Here is a 20,993-nt window from a genome sequence, read left to right on the forward strand (position 1 = left end):
AAGTCATTTATACGTCTCTGTTTTTTTTTTTTTTTTTTTTTTTTTTTTTTTTTTTAATGAAATGGAAGATATTAGCTCTGATGCCACAGAAACACAAAAGATCATTCAGGGTTACTATGAATACCTTTACACTCACAAACTAGAAAACCCAGAGAAGATGGATAAATTCCTGGAAATATGCAACCCTCCTAGATTAAACCAAAAAGAAATAAAAACTCAGAACAGATCAATAACAAGCAGCAATATTGAAATGGTAATTTAAAAAATTGCCAACAGAAAAAAGTCCAGGACCAGACTGATTCACAGCTGAATTCTAGCAGACATTCAAAGAAGAATTGGTACCAATCCTAGGGAAATTATGCCAAAAGATAGAGAAGAAGGAAATCCTCCCTAAATCATTATGTGAAGCCAGTATCACCCTAATACCGAAACCAGGAAAAGACATGACCAAAAAAGAAAGCTATAGACCAATATCCCTGATGAACATAGCTGCCGAAATCCTCAACAAAATACTAGCTAACCGAATTCAACAGCATATCAAAAACATAATCACTTTGAGAGGCCGAGGCGGGTGGATCATGAGGTCAGGAGATCGAGACCATCCTGGCTAACACGGTGAAACCCCATCTCTACTAAAAATACAAAAAATTAGCGGTGGCGGGCACCTGTAGTCCCAGCTACTCAGGAGGCTGAGGCAGGAGAATGGTGTGAACCCAGGAGGCAGAGCTTGCAGTCAGCAGAGATTGTGCCACTGCACTCCAGCCTGGGCAACAGAGCGAGCCTCTGTCAAAAAAAAAAAAAAAAAAAAAAACCACCATGATCAATTGCATTTCATAGCAGGGATGCAGGGTTGGTTTAACATGTGCAAATCAATAAATGTGATATGTCACATAAACAGAATTAAAAACAAAGATCATATGATCATCTCAGTAGACACAGAAAAAGCATTTGGCAAAACCCAGCATCCCTTTATGATTAAAATTCTCAAACTCTCAGCAAAATCAGCAAAGAAGGGACATACCTTAAGGTAATAAAAGCCATGTATGACAAAACCACAGCCAACATTATACTGAAGAGGGAAAAATTGAAAGCATTCCCCCTAATAACTGGAACAAGAAAAGGATGCCCACTTTCACCACTTCTATTCAACATACTACTGGAAGTTCAAGCCTGAGTAGTCAGACAAGAGGAGAAATAAAGGGCATCCAAACTGGCAAAGATGAAGTCAAACTGTTGCTGTTTGCCGATGATATGATTATATACCTTGAAAACCCTAAAGGCTCATCCAAAAAGCTCCTAGCTCTAATAAATGAATTCAGTAAAATTTCAGGATACAAGATCAATGTACACAAATCAGTAGCACTGCTATACACCAACAGCGACCAACCTGAGAATCAAATAAAAATCTCAATCCCTTAAAATAGCTGCAAACAACTGGAAAATACATAGGAATATATCTAGCCAAGAAGGCAAAAGCCCTCTACAAGGGGAACTACAAAACACTGCTGAAAGAAATCACAGACAACACAAACAAATGGAAATACATCCCATGCTCATGTATGGGTAGAATCAATATTGTGAAAATCACCATACTGCCAAAAGCAATCTACAAATTCAATGCAATTCCCATCAAAATATCATCATCATTCTACACAGAACTAGAAAAAGCAATCCTAAAATTCGTATGGAACCAAAAAAGAGTCCACATAGCCAAAGGAAGACTAAGCAAAAAGAACAAGTCTGGAGACATCACATTACCCGACTTCAAATTATACTACAAGGGTATAGTCACCAAAACAGCAGGATACTAGTATAAAAGTGAACACAGGCTGGGCGCGGTGGCTCACGCCTGTAATCCCAGCACTTTGGGAGGCTGAGGCGGGTGGATCACAAGGTCAGGAGATCAAGACCATCCTGGCTAAGACGGTGAAACCCCGTCTCTGCTAAAAATACAAAAAATTAGCCGGGTGCGTTGGCAGGCACCTGTAGTCCCAGCTACTCGGGAGGCTGAGACAGGAGAATGGTGTGAACCCGGGAGGCGGAGCTTGCAGTGAGCCGAGATCACGCCACTGCACTCCAGCCTGGGTGACGAGCAAGACTCCATCTCAAAAAAAAAAACAAAACAAACAAAAAAAACACAAAAACAAAAACAAAAAACAAAAAAAGTGAACACAAGACCAATGGAACAGAATAGAGAACCCAGAAATAAAGCCAAATATTTCCAGCCAGCTGATCTTCAACAAAGCAGACAAAAACATAAAGTGAGGAAAAGACACCCTATTCAATAAATGGTGCTGGGATAATTGGCAAGCCACATGTAGAAGAATGAAACTGGATCCTCATCTCTCACCTTATGCAAAACTCAAATCAAGATGGATCAAAGACTTAAGTGTAAGACATTAAACCATATAAACTCTAGAAGATGACATTGGAAAAACTCTTCTAGACATTGGCTTAGGCAAAGAGTTGATGACCAAGAACCCAAAAACAAATGCAACAAAACCAAAGGTAAATAGACAGGACTTAATTAAACTAAAAATCTTCTGCACAGCAAAAGAAATAATCATCAGAATTAAGAGACGACCCACAGAGTGGGAGAAAATTTTCACAAACTATGCATCTGACAAAAGACTAATATCCAGACTCTACAAAGAACTCAAACAAATCAGCAAGAAAAAACAAACAATTCCATCAAGAAGTGAGCTAAGGATATGCATAGAAATTCTCAAAAGAAGGTATACAAATGGCCAAGAAATACATGGAAAAATGCTGAACATCACTAATTATCAGGGAAACGTAAATCAAAACCACAATGCGATATAACATCTTACTCCTGCAAGAATGGCCATAAAAAAATTAAAAAATAACAGATGTTGGCATGGATGTGGTGAAAAGGAAACACTTTTTCACTGCTGGTTGGAATGTAAACTAGTACAACAACTATGGAAAACAGTGTGGAGGTTCCTTAAAGAACTAAAAGTAGATCTACCATTTGATCCAGCAATCCCACTACTGGGTATCTACCCAAAGAAAAAGAAGTCATTATATGAAAAAGACACTTGCACATGAATGTTTATAGCAGCACAATTTGCAACTGCAAAAATATGGAACCAGTCCAAATGCCCATTGATTAACGAGTGGATAAAGAAAATGTTATATATATGTATGTATATATATATCATGGTGTGTATATATATACCATGAAATTCTACTCAGCCATAGAAAGGAATGAAATAAAGCCTTTTGCAGTAACCTGGAAGGAATTAGAGACCATTACTCTAAGTGAAGTAACTTGGGAATGGAAAACCAAACATTGTATGTACTGACTTATAAGTGGGACCTAAGCTATGAGGAGGCAAAGCCATAAGAGTGATACAATGGACTTTGGGAACTCAAGGGGGAAGGGTGGGAGAGGGATGAGGGATAAAAGACTACACCCTGGGTACAGTGTACACTGTTTGGGTGACAGGTGCACCAAAATATCAGAAATCACCACTATAGAACTTATCCATGTAACCAACCATCACCTGTTCCCCAAAAACCTATTGAAATAAAAAACTAAAAATAAATGTTATCAGATTAAAAAGAAGCAAGTGTTGCTTTTTAAAACATATTCAGAGTTGTGCTATCATCAGTACAATTGGTTTTAGAATCTTTTCATTACTGCAAATAGGATCCCCCATACCTTTCAGTCTTCACCCCACATTTCCCTCATTCCCCTTCCCAGACAACAATTAATATAGTTTCTGTCTATATTTGACTATTTTGGACATTTCCTATAAATGAAAATGTATAATATGTTGGCATTTGTGATGTTTTCTTTTACTTAATATACTGTTTTTCAAGTTTATCCATGTTGTAGCATGTATCAGGACACCATTCCTTCTTATGACCAAATAAAATTGATTGTGTGAATATATTATATTTTGTTTATCCGTTCAACATTTGATGGACTTTTTGGGGGGTACCTTTTAGCTATTACGAATAATGTTGCTATGAGCATTTGTATACAAGTTTATGTATGAAAATATGTTTTCATTTCTCTTGGGTATATACCTAGGAGTGGAATTGTTGGGATATGTCATAACTTTGTTTAATCTTTTGAAGAACGGCCAGACTGTTTTCTAAAGTGGAAGCATCTTTCACTTCTCGTTAGCAGCATATTAACTTTCTAATTTTTCCACATTCTCTCCAATACTTGTTATTTTTTGTTTTTAAAAATTATCACTATCTTGGTATGTGGGAAGGGTATCTCATTGTGGTTTTGGTTTGCATTACCTTAATTAATAATAATGAGCATCTTTTCATGTGGTTATTAGCCATTTTTATATGACCTTTGGATAAATGTCTGTTAAGGTTCTTGGCCCTTTTTAAATTTGATTACTTGTCTTTTAATTGTTGAATTGAAATAACTATTCATATATTCTGGATGCTAGACACTTATGAGACAAATGATTTTTATTCCTTATTCCATTCAGTGGGTGATGTTTCGCTTTCTTTATGGTATTATTTGAAGCACAGATGTTTTTAATTTGGATAATGTTCAATTCTTCTATTTTTATTGTGTTGCTTATGCTTTTAATGTCATAACTAAGAAAACACTTCCTAATTTAAGGTGATTTACACCTAAGTATGTAAATTATAGGTAAAACTATAAATCATTGGTAAAATTTGTAAAATCGATTTTACCAATTTTGATTTTACCCATTTTACCATAGGTGTAAATCATTGGTAAAACATCTATGGTAAAATAATTACATAATATTTGGCCAGGTGCAGTGGCTCACGCCTGTAATCCCAGCACTTTGGGAGGCAGAGGCAGGTAGATAACCTGAGGTCAGGAGTTCGACAACGGCCTGGCCAACATAGTGAAACCCTGTCTCTACTGAAAATACAAAAAAATTAGCCAGGCATGGTGGCGCACGTCTGTAATCCAAGCTACTGGGGAGGACGAGGCAGGAGAATTCCTTGAACCAGGGAGCAGAGGTTGCAGTGAGCCGAGATCATGCCACTTCACTCTAGCCTGGGCGACAGAATGAGATGCTATCTCAAAAAAAAAAAAAAAAAAGTTACATAGTATTTATGTAACCACACCTGACTTACACCAATAAGTAAGGATTTGAATCATTGGTAAAATCATTACCAATGATTTTCACCTATGATTTCTTCTAAGATATTTATGATTTTAGTCCTTACACTTTGGTCTTTGATTTATTTTGAGTTTACTTTTTTTCTTTTTTTTTTTTTGAGAGAGAGAGAGAGAGAGAGGATCTGGCTCTGTGGCTCAGGCTGGCAGGCAGTGGCACAATCTCTGCTCACTGCAACCTCCACCTCCTGGGCTCACGCAACCCGCCCGCCTCAGTCTCTTGGGTAGCTGGGAATACAGGCATGCCCCACCATGCCCAGCTAATTTTCGTATTTTTTTTTCTTTGGTAGGGACAGGGTTTTGCCATGTTGCCCAGGCCAGTGTTTTTATCCTTAGTAACATTTTAAATTTTATTTTGACTGATTATTAATATCAGTTACTGCAGCTTCCTTATGGCTAATATTTGAATGATTTATCTTTTTTTCTCCTCATTTTCAAACAATTTATGTTTTTGAAAATAAAGTTTATCTTCTGTAGACAGAATATTTTTGTATTTCCTTTTAATCCAGTCTGGCAGTCTCTGCCTTTTAATTGAATTGTTTAATATATTCCCATTAAATGTTATTAATGATGTAATTGGATTTTTTTACCTTTTATTTTACCTTTTACTTTTTGTTTTTTATATGCCTTATGATTTTTCTCTCCTTTTATTTACATTAAGTGATTATATTCTAATGGAATATTTTAATTATCTTAATGATGTTAAATATGTATTTTTGAGTTAGTTGCTTAGTAGTTGCCCTAGGGTTTATGATACAGTCTTAAAATAATCTACTTCAGAATCATACAAACTTAATTACAGTGAGATAAAGAGACTTTACTGTATCTAGCTGTCTTTTTTGTATTATTATTAATACACATATGTAACTATTATAAACTGAATATCATCTTGTCTTTTCCACTTTATATAATGATTTTACATCCTTTAAGAAAGCTGAGAAGTAATAAATATATATTTATGGATTGTTACATTAACTTTTTTGTTTAGAGATGGGTTCTTTCTATGTTGCCTAGGTTTAACTCGAAATCCTGGGCTCAAGCAATCCTCCTACTTCAGCCTCCCAAGTAGCTGGGAATACGGTTGCATATCATTGCACCCAACTTAATATTTTCTTGTAAATATATCACATCTTTAATATTATATGGCCAAAAGTATACTTATATGCATATTTAACACAATTGCTTTTATATTAATTAAGAAAAGAAAGGACAAGGAATATGCAATTATAAAGTCATTTATACGTCTCTGTTTTTTTTTTTTTTGTAAGGATTTAAATTACTTTTTGGGATCTCTTGCTTTCAGCTTGAATAATGTAGTTTAGTATTTCTTATAGGACAAGTCAAATAGTAACAAATTCAGTTTTTGTTTTTCTGGTAATAGCTTTATTTCCTCTTCATATTTGAAAGATACTTTTTATTGAAAGCCTTTGTCTGTTAAATCCTAAATTCAGGCCCTGACATAGGATGTTTCCTGCTTTTTTTTTTCCTTTGTATAGGTTTTACATTCTTGTCTCTTTGCATGCCTTGTAATTTTTTTGTTGACAACTGGCTATTTGAGGTAATGTAGTGTACCAAATATGGATTCTGATTCTCCTCCCTCCTTTCAGGGAATTATTTTTGCTGTCGTTTGCTTGTTTTTTTTATTTAATTGCTTGAATAGGTTATTTTAATGGTGTCTATTGCCTTTTTATATGAAGTCTTTGTTGTCATTCCTCAGAGGGCAAACCCTTTGGCATGCACACAGTCATCATGGCATGACAGTGGTTTTAGCCCTGTTTCTTTCACTAATTTTTATTTTCCACAGTCTGCCTTGTTTGGTATCACACACAGCTGTTAGCTTGCACTAATTCCCAGCAAATTTCTCTATTGTTGTTCACACTGTCCTGTGCTATAAATTTTTCTACAGTCTGATCACATTAAAGTTAGGCAGAGGTAGTTTTGGCAGTTTGTTTTGACATCAGAGGGGCTCTTTCTAGTTGTCTCTTTCCATATCTTTCTCTGGTGAACTAGCCGGCCTATAGTTTAGCTTGTTGCTTTTAACTAAGAGGAGCTATTATTTTTTTTAGAATGCCCAAGGCCTCAATTTCCCCACACTCTTTTCAAATAGTCAGCTCTTCACGGGAGAGTTTTGGAGTTCTCCTCTTATTGATTGCTTCTTCTTCTGCACAAAATCTCTGAGCCACTTATCCAGTTAGTGTCTACAGTGGTAGTCTCTTGTTTTCTTGACTTTCTTCAGTCACTGTGAAACCTCTGTCCTTCTAGCAAGCTGGGGAGATGGCAATTGGGAAACCAAAATTGCTTAGTCATGTTTCTGGAAGCTGGGGAGAAAGGGAGATCCTGATCTCTTGGCTTCACTCTCTAGGAATTTAGCCTCTGCAACACAGATTTGGAGAGGGTGAGAAATGCTAGTTAGTAACCAGCCCCTCCTGATGAGGTACCCTATTCTTTAATTGGAACTGAAAAGAGAAACAAGACCATCTTCTTAGTCACACAAGCCTAGATTTGAGGGAGGAAGGGAGGCCTTGATCTTTTGGCTTCACTCTGTAGGAATTTAGCCTCTGCAACATAGATTTGGAGAGGGTGAGAAATGTTAGTAGCCAGCCCCTCCTGATGAGATACTTTATTCTTTAATTGGAACTTAATTGGAACGGAGAGGAGAAATAAGACCATCTTTTTAGTCACACAAGCCCAGATTTGAACTTCTGTTAAGCTGAGATAATGATGGGAGAGGGAGCAGTTCACAATTCAAATGCAACACACTCTTACTGTAATTACCAAGTTTTAGCGGATTTTCCTGAATAACCGTTTCTTTGTTTGCTGTAGGCCCTTGGGACAATTTCCAGAGACTTTAAATGGTTGTGTGTGTGTTTAATAGATTTTACCAGTTATGCTTGTTTCACTGAGGAATGGATCTGTAGAACTCCTTACACTGCCGTATCAGAAATGGAAGCTTTATTTCTCATTTGATTATAAATTTATCTTAAAGAATCTGTCATCTGGTTGTCATATATCTAAAACTGCACACATATATGTCTAATATTTATCACTATAGAAAAGATAGAAGGGCTGGGCGCGGTGGCTCAAGCCTGTAATCCCAGCACTTTGGGAGGCCGAGACGGGCGGATCACGAGGTCAGGAGATCGAGACCATCCTGGCTAACACGGTGAAACCCCGTCTCTACTAAAAATACAAAAACTAGCCGGGCGAGGTGGCGGGCGCCTGTAGTCCCAGCTACTCGGAGGCTGAGGCAGGAGAATGGTGTGAACCCGGGAGGCGGAGCTTGCAGTGAGCTGAGATGCGGCCACTGCACCCCAGCCCGGGCGACAGAACGAGACTCTGTCTCAAAAAAAAAAAAAAAAGAAAAGATAGAAGGATATATAGAAAGTCTATTATAACTGTTTTTTATATCATAAGCATTTTACATTTGACATTAGCAACATGGTCTTATTTTTTCACAGAATTTTTGTTGCCTAGCATTGTTTTTTTTTTTCCTTTAACTTTTAGATTATTATTGTGTCATATTTTGGTTTGTCAGTCACACTCAGCAGTTCGGTAAAAATTTGTATAGAAGCACAAGAAATTAATAATATGCCAAAGTCAGTTTTACCAATTATCTCAGTGGAAGAGATTAAAATAATATGCGTACTTCTAAGGCATGGCAAATATAATGTTTTAAATTATTAATATAATTAAATGCATTATTTAGCTAATAAAACAGAAAAAAGATCCCCTACATTCTGTAAAACAAGTAAAATAGCAATTGGTCTGAGGGCATTTGCACAAAGCTTTTTTAGATTTTTTGTGATACAGCCTGAACTTCCAGGGAGTGCATACTTAAATTCCAGCTCTTTCACTTACTTATCAAATACTCGGGTTTCCTCACTTCTCTGTGTCATGGTTTCCTCAGCTGCTAATGAGAATAAATAATAACTGTCCTTCCTTTTGCAGGGGCTTGACGAAATAATGCAAATGAAACCTCTTATAAAGTGATATACAAATATTACGGACCATTGCAATATTTCTGTGTGGAATATTGTAGTGACTTAGACTATGTCCCTATATGAAAAGTACTGTGTAAACTCTGCACAGAACAAAATACATTGTATTATGTTTCAATACAGAGTAGCTCTTATAATAGAAATCTAATTTTGTTTTAAAAATTTACAAAAACTTAAGTCAGTAGCATGAAGGCACAAAACATGGCAGGTTACTTTAATTATAGCAGTTACTGGTTACAGACTGCCTGAGACAGAGAGAGGGAGAGAAGCAAATTAAAATGTTTAATATGTCTGGTCCACTTGTTTTCGCTCTTTTTCTTTTATATTTCTAGTTTTGGACTTCTACATTTTCTGATTAGTCATAGGATATGATGTTTCAATATTTGTAATTTACATTTAAGCAATGTTATATTTATTACCCAGAAACTAGTTTCTGATTTTTATTAACCCGAATATTTTTTAAAAGGAAAAGAGTAAAAACTTCATTGTCCCTTAAACTGAAAAACGAACATTCATTCTTTGCCTTTAAGACTCTTGTATATTTTATACATTTTTCATATACAATAGGAAATAAGCTTATAAGAAACTACACATAAATTAAAATATACCAATGTACATTTGAAATAAAAATGAAGTTAGTATTTATGTAAAATTAAACTTACTTTTATCCAAGTCTTAGAAATGAATGTCTTAAACTTGAAGTTCGGCAAGATACCAATGCTCACAGGATTTTATTGACACATTAAAAACAGTGTTAAAATTATAATCCAGAGTAGTCTGATTTTGCTAATAAGCTATAATACCACTTTGTTTCTCTTCATTATTTTCTTTTATAAACTAAACTGAACTGCCACACATTCTTATGTAAACTCCAGCATTGGTTATAAGTTAGCCCAGAGATTTCTCAGAAGATTACAGTATAAACAAATCATACACATACATACACGTGTATATTGATAGCTGTTGTGGTAATGATAGTGGGGTGTTTAATATCCTATTTTCCATCTCACTTAGGCTTGAAAATGACACAATATTAACTCCTTCCTTACAATATGCTTTTATCTAGAAATAAAAATATATGTTGTATGGAATTTAATAGGATGAGAAACTGTTATTTAATCAAAGTTTTCAACAAGGAAGCCAAGGAAAAGGATGTAAACCATTTGATGAAGAGAAAAAATCCTGATAAAAAAAGGTAGAAATTATTTTTACAGTAAAACGATTGAACTGGATCCTGAGAATAAGGTAAATCAAAGAGGTCCTTAGAAGTGTGTTGGTTTCAGAATATAAAGATGCAATTGCCTACATTAAGCTTAAATATAAGTCATACATGAGTAAAATGTCTTGTGATACTTGAGATACTTGATACATTTTCCTGAAATAGTTTTTATTAGTATAAAAAGGAACTTAGGTTTGAATTTATCTTTTAAAAATTACTAACAATGTGGCTTTGTGCAAAAGATTTAACCACTCTGATGTACAATTTCATTATCTTTAAAATGGGAATAATAAAACCTACATCAAGGATTGTTGAGAAGAATCAAAGGAATGATAAAACCGTTTTGTAAACTGTTGGCAGCTATTCAAATGTTATTTTATGTAATAATTGTCAAACTGTGGGGAGATTATAATAATGGCAACACTTTGTGACATATTCTAGGACAATATATATTGTGGCAAAGTCCTTTTAATAATAATATGCCTATTTTGTGTTTGCTATTAGACTAGGGAACATCAAAAATGAAGATTAAACAATATCGTGTGTTAGCGAAAATCAGGAAAAATAGCATAATTGAGGCAATATGCAGACAAGACACAAGTCACTTATTAAGAATGAGCTGTGTATGTCAGGAAGGATTTTATATGGGACTTACCTGTGTTCTTTGGCCACTTTCTTAAGAGTACTTTATAATATCAGTGAAATAATAATATAAGTAATGTACAGAAAGGACTGTAATAGAGATTTACTGCTTTGGACATTATAAATGGGCATCAGAAATAAACTATTTGCAGAGATGAAAAAGAATAAGGTACAGTTAAATAATGCATGTATTAGTAGAGTTAATGCCTGGCAAAAATGATAAGCCTCTCTGCATGGTAAGTCTACTTGGAACTTGCAATATTAAAGTTATTACTCCAGATGTCAACAGAAACAAAACTGAGAAATTTTTTTAAATATCAAGCAGTGGGGGTTTTTTTGTTTGTTGAAAAAAAAAAAAAAGACAGTGTATATTAGTATTTTGTAAAAGAAAACTAATCCATATGTAATTAGTTAAAGTTCTGCAAAATTTGCTCATCGAAGGATCTTTATATAGTTAGCAAAGTAGGAAGGGAAAAGTAAAGCCTGGAAAGGTGAGGTACTTGCTCAAGATCATACAGCTACCTTGTGCCAGGTCTGGAAGTAGGACTCAGGGACTTTCCTTCTGGTTCACTGTCCTTTTCATTGTTGTATAGTATCTTAATTATCTAGATAAAATAAAAGAAAAACATGTATCAGTTATTGTAAGTGTCTGTAATATATACAAGCCCCTTCAAATATTTTATTAGGAAATGAAATGTTTCTTTATTCATTTGTGTCTGAAATAATGAATCTTGTGATCCTTAGATCCTTGATCCAACATGATAGCCACTAGGTACATGTAGCTATTAAAATGAAAATTGAAATTAACTAAAAATTATAAATTTCTCAGTGGCACTAGCTATATTTCAAGTGCTTAATAGCAACATGTGGCTCATGGCTGCTGTGTTGGACAGCACAGATATAGAACATTCCAATCATTGCAGAAAGTTCTATTGGACAATGCGGCTCTAGGTACTCTGTCGGGGGGATAGAGAAGGGGCTAGCAAGGCTGGCTTGATCCAAGTGACCACTGCTTCTGCTACCACTACCATTATTGTCTTATAGTTCTTGAAAACCACTATATATCTTTATTTCCAATTCTTTGAAAAGCCTGTAATGCTTATCTATTTATAACATAATATATTTTAAAGTTGAGAACAGTTAAACAACTGTTTGGTGTAAAATAGCTATCATAAAGCTAAAATTCAAATGCAGGTGTCTATCTGGTCAGATGTTTCAAAGTCTTGGTTTCCTTATGTTTAAATGGCAATAATATTAATATCTCATTCAAATGTGGTGAGGATTAAATAGATTTAATGTAACAATGTAAGTGTTGTGTTTGGTATCAAAATGAGTAGTTAATAATGGCAGCAATGGCTAATGACTTGTAATAGCAAAATGTAACCCCTTTTCTAGGATTCAAAACTATGAGTTAAAATGCCTTAACACAAAATAATAATTATAACATAGCCAAATTTTTGTTGCATTTTACACTTTGCATGAAAATAATTACATAAGCTATTCTCTTTTGATTCTAACAACAGATAAGGAAATTTAGTGTTTAGAGAGATTACATAACTTGTATGTGACTCAGGAGTTGTAAATATGGACCTAAATCCAGTTCTTGTGAAGTCTAGTTATATTTCACAATACTGAGCTAATGGTAGAATTTTAGGCAGTATTTAAAGCAACTAAAGAAATAAAGGTTGGTGCAAATTTAATGGCGGTCCTTGCCATTAAAAGTAATGGCAAAATGTGTCATTAAATTAGTTTTAATGGCAAAGACCGTCATTATGTTTGCATCAACCTAATAGTTTTGTTCTGAATGTGTAAGGCTAAAGTTTGAATCAGCCACTATTTGCTTATTTTATGTGGTTTGGATACTCATAGAAAAATGGAGTCTGTCAAGTTCAGGACTCCTGATGCTCAATTGTGATAAGAAAACCAGATTCAAATTCTCATATAATAAATTTTTAATTTTTACTTTTTCTCCAACAAAATAAATGCTTTCCAGAAATACCTTCTATGTAAAGGTGAAGTATAATTTATTCACTATTATTATTTGAAAGGTCATTTTACACATGCAAAATCCCAAGTTGTTCTTTGCCACCTGACACATTTTGATTCTCCATAGGTTTATCCCTGTCTTCATTTACTAAATTAAAAAAGACAAACCCATGGTTTATGTAACATTTCAAATATGATCAGAGGAAATTGTCAGGCTTGTTGGTAGCAACCAATGCAGTCATATCAACTTAACTAAGAAGACTGATTTCTGATTAAGGTCCTAAAAGAGAATATTTAATGTCATAGCTCAAACTAGCTAAAAAAAAGAAAGGATATACTGCTTTGTTAAAAGCCATGACAGGCCTTTGAGAACTACAAATGAAACTCCTTTCATAAATCACCCACTGCAGTTGGTGCCAGCACTCAGCTCAGTATTTGACTTCCTCTCCTTGTGAGTCACAAGCCTGTATTATCAACTTTTAAACTTATACAGGGAGGGGAACACTGATGAGAGTTACTCCCAGGACTACCATCACATACAAGGGAATTCTGATAACTTCAATTAAAAGATATTGAACTTCTTTCAAACTTTTATATCAATGAATAGCATGAAGTAATTGCAGACTCATACTTGAAAACTATGTGAAGGTATTGGAAGGTTCTGTAATACTAAGCTTGAAACATAAGTTAAGGCTGACTGTAAACATAATTTAGTTGGCAGCATTTCATTGAATGATAATTTGGATCTGTGGCTGCCAACCCACACTGAGGGATTCCGGAGACAAAATGAAACATTCATACACACACACACACACACACACACACACACTTTCTCTCTCTCTCTCTCCTCCCCCCAACACACAGACAACACACACACACACACAGACACACACACACATCACAGACACCTTGTCAGAAACAGTGCCAAAGCTCTTTCAAACAAATGGAAATACAGAGCTTGAGAAAAATGAAAACTGTGGTTAGAAAACTAGAGCTGCTTTTAACAATATATCGACATGTTATACTTCTACCAGATAATTTTTAGTAAGAACAACAGCAATCCCTGAATCTATATTGATTTCGAGGCTGTCTATATTAGTTATTCAAAAGACTAGTTTTCCATTTCTCCTCCCTGCCTGTAGCTCTGGCTTGAGTTGCTATGACTTCTTTGAGTGACTGTTTTTTTCCTGCATACCAATATTTTGCTATCTGAATCAAGCTATATATTTCAAAACATGAGTGACAAGTTCAGAGGGAACACTCCAGGACATTTCTGTTGTCAATATATCTCTTCTCATTTTCACCTATGTTGGCCATTAGTATAATAATCCCAAATACGATTTAAAAAATCAAGATTCTCTGAGCTCAGTTGATAATATTTGCAACAAAGGTTAATCCACAGATTACTAGAATCTGAATTTATATGATTTTTTTTCCAACATAAAGTCAACATTTCCTAACAAAATTGTTTAATCTGGGCAATCTAATTTTCTCATTATTGTTTCTTCACATGGGGAAAAAATATTTCAGAATGTAAACATGACTTGGCCTGTTGACAATCATACCAGGTACATTTTTTGAGACATTTCTCTTAATATAGCATGTATTTTACAAAATAATACCCACATTTACAGGTTGATTATCAAAATCTCTTTAAAACTGTAAATATTTCCTCCAAAATAATTATTTGCCATCATACAGGTCTGATGCTATTGAAATTACAGCCAGGGCACAGTCTAAAATAACTATGACACACTTAACAATTTAGAAACAGAACAGTTTGGATTTTTCTTGCAGTGGTATTGGATTCAGATAATATACTACCTCTAGGTAAAGTAAAGCCTTAGACAATCTGATTTATGAGCAGTAAGTATTTTTATTCACCAGAAGGGAAGTTGTTATCTACCATAAGCATTCATTCATGTGAGCCACCAAAAGTAAGCAATTCCATAGAAATCACATTTGGATAATATACTTGGAAAGTGCAACATGTAAGATACCAGCATCCTATGGGATCAAACTTACGTATACCTGAAATATTAATGAAAAATATGATTACCTTGTATTTCATGGTAATATGTACTATATAATATGAACTAATTTTCTAAACTGATTTTTAAAAAACTCAAATACTTAGTTTTCCATTACCAAAGAAAAATGGTAAATGACTTCAAACAGAATTATACATTCATAAATATTCCATATATATATCGGAATTATAAAATCCATTCTTATAAGTTATTGGTCCATGAGTGTGATAAAGAATAGTGAGAGTCTGTGTGTATTCATGTGCATGTGTGTGTGTGACAGAGAGAGACAGAGAGAGAGGTAAAAAGAGAGACAGAGATTGAGATGGAGATGGAGAAAAGAGAGAGCCTGCTGCTGTTCTTTTTCCTCAACGGTAAAATATTTGTGTACTCTGGCTGTTTTATGTAGCCAGCTTTTCCACATATATAAGAAAATGAAAACACAATCTGTTCAGTTCTTCGGACCAATTTTCCCCAGACCTTTGACTTTTTTTCTCTGACTTTTGGTAATTACTGTAACCATTTGGTTTATAACCATGTGTAAAATGGAAACAGCAATAAGGTATACCACACTGAAATTAAAAACAAACAGACAAACAAAAAACCTTTAAAAGTATCCCTTCCATGCAAATAAGTAACTGCTTAAAAATAATGATGATTTTGGCAGCATCCATGGCACTGTTTTCTTTTGCATATTTCAAAATGAGCTCACAGGTAGCTCAAATTCATTATTCCACAAAGTGTACTTTAGACCACACAGTATATGCAAGCAAAAGTTTTTCTCCTTTAAATTAATTTTGTTTGTAGCATATGTTTTTATTTTGTGCCAGGCTAGAAATGAATAGAGATACAATTTGTTCTGCTACCACAAAATCTTGGACATGGTTATGTCAAAATCAATCTAATTTTGGGATCCACTAAACTTTGATGCCATTTTATCTAACATATTAAGTGAAAGAGTTAGATAAATGCCATGCCAACAAGTTTCTAAAATCAAGAATCTGATTTCAAAGCACTGTTTTACAGGAAATCTCTCTTTGATAGTAAATTCTGGTTTATTAGAAATGAATGAACATGTTCGTCATTATCCAATTGATATTTCTAATTGCAAGGTTGTATCTATTCAGTTACACTAAGACTCTTCTGAGAACTTCTGGTCCCTAGAGCAGTCACGTGTGTGCATCTGTTAGGCTTTCTTCCTTCTCTAATTATCGTGTTCTATCTGTGAAATTACCATCAATACTATGCACAACACGGGTGTTTATGGGAACATATCCCCCACCCCCACCCCAGTAAGAAGGTCCAGGAGAAAGTGTACTGAAGGTCAACTACTAGTCATAGGCTGCCATTATCAATAGAACAACAACAAAAAAGCCCAATTTTAAAAGGCTGCAATTGGGAACACCTGGGAATACTGAATTCTCTGTACTGTTTGCCTAGCGGGGCATGGTAGCGCTCTCTGCCAATTTATATAATTATTTAAAAAATTGGCATTACCTTTTTCTTCCTTAGCCAAAAATGCTGTTAAATGCATTCCATTTGAATAATTTTGGCCCTCTCACAGCTAGTCAACCTTGCTGCTTGCTTTTCCTGTGAGTGGTACTGTTAATTGACTTTCTTAACATTCTATTATCCAAAATGAAGCGTAGGACTGACCTGTTAGCATTTCAAAAATCAGCATGAGTGGTACACAGTCTTTCCTATAGGATGAATTTGTGGTTTGCCAATTAATCAACATAAACTCACAATTCAATCTGCAAAAATGTTCAAAGCACAGATAAAATGGAGTTCCCTGGGTTTGTACAAACTCTCCCTCACTAATTTCTATAGATTAATTTTTAATGCTTTCTGATTAATCATATTTCAGGCTTATACAATTCAATCAATATGCTTTGAATTTTTGTAGTAAATGACATATGCATCTTTTTGAAAGAAGTAATTATACTTATGGAAAATAGTTTCCATTATTCTTCCATTGCCAGGCAATATGCTGCTATCATTAATAACAATTACTCAAGCAAATGGGCTACATTTGTAACTTTTTGACAGCAATGCAAGTATCAAAAATCTGTAGGAATCTAGGAAACAACAGACTTAACTCACTGGCTACATACTTTGGTCACACAAATTGTTGGCTACATACTTTGGGCCTATAAATCCATGTCAGTGGACTTGAGCTTCGCCAATTGTCTAACTCAGACTGTTATCAACAGCAAATCCTGTATGTTAACATTTTAAAAACTTCACCATGGATAGACAAAATGTTAATTCATACACTAGCATTTGAGAATAATTAGAATTTCAAAGGTCTTGCTATAGGGACAATTATATCTTATTATATTATGTTAGAATCAATTAGCTCAGGTTAGATATAAAAATATACATAAACTAAAAAGTCAACATCTACTTGCATATTCATTAGTTGAGTGTAGAATTGTCTTATGATCTAATCTTGTTTCTTTTCTTTATATTTCTCTTGTCTAATCTCTTCTTGTACTTTAACTTTCCTCATTGAAACCTGACTAAAATAGTCACAAAAAATTTTAACCACCATATGAGTTACTATTATAATTCATTCAAGAAATGTATTTAGCTCTATAAGAGATACAAATCCAGAAATTCAGAAAATCATCCAAAGGTGAATTATTCCTAATGGACATGAAGTAGTTATCTCAATCAACACTCAACTCTAGTTTTTTACTTACTTCTTTGATACAGGCTCACCTTGTTTAGAGCACTTCCAAAAAAATCATTTCCAACTGAATAGGACAATGTGATATAATGTCAAAAGTTAAGGATCTTAGAGATTGGAATAAATTAAAAGCAAAGTCAATGAAATGCCTATTATTTTCAAACCATTACAGCCAAAGCCAAATAAATTGAGATTTAAGTGGAAAAGAGGGAGAAAATTCTTTAATCTTATATTCTCAGGAAATGAATTTGCCAGGACTAACCATGTTTGGGATTTAGCATTTAAAACCATTCTAATAAACTGGAGTTTTCAATTAAGAGCAATGGAGATTCCAGATTCCAAAGATATAAATTCCACTTAGTGGAGCCAAAAATGTTTTAAGCATCTCTTGGGAAATAATAATCCTCTTTCACATGTGGCAATAACAAGATGCTTTTGCAGATTATTTTCTAAAATCTTGAAGGCGTAAATTCAGATTGACGGGTGAATTGGACTCTAAAATATGCTATGGTTAGAAAAATGATTACTTGTATCACAGTTTAGAGGTTACAACTTTTTTAGGTTTAAAAATTAATTTACAACCAACCCAGAGATATTTAAATACTCTTTTATTTATTTATTTATTTATTGCATTTTATTATTATTATTATTATTATTATACTTTAAGTTCTAGGGTACATGTGCATAACGTGCAGGTTTGTTACATATGTATACATGTGCCATGTTGGTGTGCTCCACCCATTAACTCCTCATTTACATTAGGTATATCTCCTAATGCTATCCTTCCCCCTCCCCCTCCCTCCACCCCACCACAGGCCCCAGTGTGTGATGTTGCCCTTCCTGTGTCCAAGTCAGAACTTCCTTCTTTTTAAAGGCTGAATAATATTTCATTGTATGTATATGCCACATTGACTTTTTTTTTTTTTTTTTTTTTTTTGGATGGAGTTTCGTTCTCGTTGCTTAGGCTGGAGTGCAATAGTGCGATCTTGGCTCACCGCAACCTCCGCCTCCCAGGTTCAAGCGATTCTCCTGCCTCAGCCTCCCAAGTAGCTGGGATTACAGGCATGCACCACCACGCCAGGCTAATTTTGTAGTTTTAGTAGAGAGGGGACTTCTCCATGTTGGTCAGGCTGGTCTCGAATTCCCGACCTCAGGTGATCCGTCCGCCTCGGCCTCCCAAAGTGCTGGGATGACAGTCTTGAGCCACTGTGCCCAGCCCACATTGGCTTTCTACATTCATTGATGAAAATATAGGTTGTTTCCAAATCTTAGTTATTGTTAATAGCACTACAAAGAACATGTGAGTGCAAATATTTCTTCAAAATACTAATATTAATTCTTTTGGATCTATATGCAAAAATGCAATCACTGGAATATATAGAAGTTCTATTTTCAGTATTTTGAAGAACCTTTATGCTGTTTGTCATGTAAGCTGCATAATTCTACATTCTCATCACTAGGGTTTCAATTTTCTCTACACTCTCACTAACACTTGTTATTTTCTGTTGTTTTGATAATGGTCATCCAAGCAAGTGCGAGGTGGTAGGTCATTGTGGTTTTGATTTGTGTATCTCTGATGCTAAATGATGTTCAGCATCTTTTCATACACCTGTTGGCCATTACATATGTCTTCTTTGGAGAAATGTCTGTTAAAGTCCTTTGTCCATTTAAAAACCAGGCTGTTTTATTGCTATTAAGTTGTAGGAGTTCCTTATGTAATTTGGATATTAACCCCTTACTAGATACGTGGTTTGCAAATATTTTCTTCCATTTCATAGGTTGCCTTTTCATTCTTTCAATATAGCCTTGACTATCAAGAAGCTTTTTAGTTTTATGTAGTCCCAAGTTACCTATTTTTGCTTTTGTTGTAATTCTGGGGTCATATCCAAGAAATCATTGCCAAGACCAATGCTGTGGAGCTTTTCCTCTTTGTTTTCTTATTTTATTTTTGTTTTTCAGACAGAGTCTCACTCTGTCTCCCAGACTGAAGTGTAATCGCACAATCACAGCTCAATGTAGCCTCGACCTCCCCAGACTCAGGTGATCCTCCCACCTCAACCTCCCAATTAGCTGGGACTACAGCCATGCACCACCATGCCCAGCTAATTTTCTCTCTCTCTCTCTCTCTCTGCATGTATATATATGTATATTTTTTTTTTAATCGATGCAGGATTTTGCCATGTTGCCCAAGCTGGCTTCAATCTCCTGGGCTCAAGCAACCTGCCCACCTCAGCCTTTCAGATTTTTGAGATTACAGGCATGAGTCAGTTCACCATTTTACTGTGTTTGGCCATCCCATATGTTTTCTTCTAGGAGTTTTACAGTTTCAAGTCTTACATTTAATTCTTTTTTTTTTTTTTAAGTTCTGGGGCACATGTGCCGGATGTACAAGTTTGTTACATAGGTAAACGTGTGCCATGGTGATTTGTGGCACCTATCAACCCATCACCTAGGTATGAAGCCCAATATGCATTAGCTCTTTTCCTTAATGCTCTCCCCTACCCCGCCCTCCCCCAACAGGCCCCAGTAAGTATTGTTCCCCTCCCTGTGTCCATGTGTTCTCATTGTTCATCTCCCACTTAAAAGTGAGAACAAGGGGTCTTTGATTTTCTGTTCCCGTGTTAGTTTGCTGAGGATAATGGCTTCCAGCTTCATCTATGTGCCTGCAAAGGATGTGATCTCGTTCCTTTTTTGGATGCATAATATTCCATGGTGTCTATGTACCACATTTTCTTTATCTAGTCTATCACTGATGGGCATTTGGGTTGATTACATCTTTGCTATTGTGAATAGTGCTGCAATGGACATATGCATTCATGTATCTTTATAATAGAATGATTTCTATTCCTTTGGGTATATACCCAGTAGTGGAATTGCTGGGTCAAATGGTATTTCCGATTCTAAATCTTTGAGGAATTGCCACATTATCTTCCACAATGGTTGAACTAATTTACATTCCTACCAACAGTGTAAAAGCATTCCTATTTCTCTGCAACTTCATCAGCATTTGTTGTTTCTTGGCTTTTTAATAATCTCCATTCTGACTGGCGCGAGATGGTATCTCATTGTGGTTTTGATTCGCATTTCTCTAATGATCAATGATGTTGGAAGTAAAACACTCCTCAGCAAATGTAAAATAACTGAAATCATAACAAACAGTCTCTCAGATCACAGTACAATCAAACTAGAACTCAAAATTAAGAAGTCCATTTTTTTCACTCTTCAAATTTAAAAATAAAATAAAATTTTACATTTTATTTTATTTATTTATTTTTTTAATATA

Source organism: Colobus angolensis, unplaced genomic scaffold (assembly GCF_000951035.1).
Source record: "Colobus angolensis palliatus isolate OR3802 unplaced genomic scaffold, Cang.pa_1.0 Scaffold446, whole genome shotgun sequence".
Classification (NCBI taxonomy): domain Eukaryota; kingdom Metazoa; phylum Chordata; class Mammalia; order Primates; family Cercopithecidae; genus Colobus; species Colobus angolensis.